Below are 2,495 nucleotides of genomic sequence, written 5' to 3'. Positions count from 1 at the left end.
GTTGAGACTTGGCATCTCACAGGAAAGATTGTTTGGAACATTTGCTCAGTCCAATTAACAGTCAGCTAGTACGTACTATATGTTGGTTACTATATTAAGCACTTTAGCTCAGTTAGCAGGAGAGAGGTCTGGGAAGTTTCATCACAAAATGTTGTCAACTTTTAGTCACTTTTTCATGAAGTAGATTAGAATTATAAACCAGAAACCAAGGGAGAAATAAATGAGTGACTGCAGAAGAGTGTAACGAATGCCATGATGGGGGAAGTATATGCTGTTATGAGGGCTTGTGGGAGGGACATCTGTTCTGACCTAGGAAGTCTTCTGGGGGAAGTGATTTCAGCACTGAATTTTGAAATGAGTAGGAGTCAGTGAGCTGTAAAGGGTTAGTGGTTGGGTGAAGGCTTGAGGAACAACCAGTACAATGGCCTGGAGGAAAGAGGACACAGTCAGGACCAGGAGGTGAGTTGGTATGGCTGGAATGGAGGGGACACATTCACCTCCAGGGCGAGACTGGAGAGTGATGCAGGAACCAGATGTGAAGGGCTCTGTGAGCCCAAGAAAGGAATTGAAAGCTCTTTCTTAGCATAATGGGGAATCATCCACTATTTATCAGAAGAATGAAAAGATCAGACATGTATCTTAGAAAGATTCTTCTGGTTGCAGTACAATGAGTGACTAGGCAGTCCAGGCCAAAAGTGGGTGCAGAAGTATCTGTTAGGGGTCTCTGTAATAACTAGGGTAAGATATATTGGCGGCCTGGGGGTGGAGGTCAGCGGAAGGATGGGAGGAGTAATGGGCTTGATAACTGAATGGACGTGTGGGCGGATGAGCGAGAGGAGTCAGATCAGTTGTACCCACCAGGCTCCACAGAGCAAACTTGCCTCTGATAGAGCCATTCACAGAAGCAGGGGATGCTGGACCAGGGGATATAGAGAGGGTTAGAAAAAAAAAGTGAGCTTAGTTTTGCACCTTTTGAGTTTGAAATGCTTGTGGATCACCCAAGTGAGGCTGTCCAGCAAAAATCAGGCAAGCAAAAATGTCGGTTTATATATAGAAACTTAATAACTGGTTATTTTATTAAGACTCTGGATAAGGAGATAAAATCCCCTGGACAAGGTCATGTGCTATCGATACTACGCCCTGGGGGTTTCTCAGCACCAAAGCAGTCCCTCAGGCCCGAAACTGAGCTCAGAGCGCCGAGCCCGGGGCCAAGGGAGAACCAGGCAACGTCTGAAGGAGTCCAGAGAGGAAACCAGAGACGCTCTTAAATCCCATCCTCATTATTAATCTATACGAAATTATTCTGAAAGTGCCAAGTTGCCCAAGCAGTAAATGAGCTAATTTTGAGATCAGCTCAAAGGACACTGCGGTTGAGAACATGGGCTTTTGAGCGGATAATTCTGGTTTAGATTTCCAGTTCCGTCGCTTACTCTGTGACCTTAGGGAGCTCAGTCTCTCTAAGCCTCAATTTCTTGATCTGAAAACGGGATAACACAACCAGTTAGGTAAAAAACAAAACAAAACAAAACGAAACAAGACAAAACAAAACAAAACAAAACAAAAAAACCTAGCTCATCAGACTGTTGTAAGGATTAAGTGAAATAATGTTTGTTAACGTTTTAGCAAGATGCAATTTCTGGCAAATAGTGTGGTAGTTACTGTAGCTGTTGCTGCCGTTATGAGAAATCCGGCAAAGAAATACCTTCCCCCATTTACTATGGTGAACAGGGGTTAAAACAAACAAAAAAAGGGCACACAGCCACAGCCACGCAGAGAGCATGTGTCTAGATACTTATTTGTAATAACATAAGACTGTTATTTCTTGCTTTAGAACCATAGCCATGTTGTTCTATGGAAATGTGGAAGAGAGAAGCACATCCTGTTGCTGAGTGACATGCTCATGTCATTCCTGGGGAAGCAGGTGGCCAATCAGTAATAGACAGGTAATTGCCTTAGAAATGGATTTAGTTAAAGATTGGAAATGATGATAGCATGTATTGTTCTGACGATCGTGGTTTTAGGGTGGTTCATGGCCAATTATAATTTTAAAAAATAATATTGAAAAGAGCATCTTATTTCTACTAAGAGGAAGCCACTACTTGCTCTATTATTGAACCAAGCTCTGGAAGAAAATAGAACCACTCATCATACTGGACAAATGCTTTGTTCTAGGCTACTTTTTCTTCTAGGGGAGTTCAACATTGGAAAAGTCCAATTATCCATCCATTCATTCAACCAACACTTATTGAACACCCACTATTATTCTTTTGTGTTCCTCCCTTTTTCCCTACTCTGTACTTTCTTTCTCCACTTTGCTCCCATATACTCCAAATGACCACAGAAATTTAGAAATGGACAACTTTTATGCACTTGCTAATGGCGAAGTAAATTAGAACAACCTTTTAAGAAAGCAGTGTGCCCCTGTAAGTTAGCACAAAAATAGTATGCCCTTTGATCCGGCAATCTCACCTCCTTGGAAATTTATTGAAGAAAAT

At 42.1% G+C, this 2,495-nt stretch overlaps 1 long non-coding RNA gene across 1 annotated transcript in view; it reads left to right on the top strand.

Moving 5' to 3' along the window:
- The first annotated feature begins 382 nt into the window (after nucleotides 1–382).
- The window catches only part of LOC112482887, a 5,201-nt gene continuing 3,088 nt past the window's right edge, over nucleotides 383–2,495 (top strand). Inside the window, exons 1-2 of the long non-coding RNA XR_003047436.1 lie at nucleotides 383–459; nucleotides 1,832–1,943. This is a non-coding gene — a long non-coding RNA (uncharacterized LOC112482887). The remainder of the gene's footprint in view (nucleotides 460–1,831; nucleotides 1,944–2,495) is intronic.

Source organism: Pteropus alecto, unplaced genomic scaffold (assembly GCF_000325575.1).
Source record: "Pteropus alecto unplaced genomic scaffold, ASM32557v1 scaffold16, whole genome shotgun sequence".
NCBI classification, from domain to species: Eukaryota; Metazoa; Chordata; class Mammalia; order Chiroptera; family Pteropodidae; genus Pteropus; species Pteropus alecto.
Note: the sequence above shows the minus strand (reverse complement) of the source record. Positions and strands in the feature narration are given on the sequence as shown.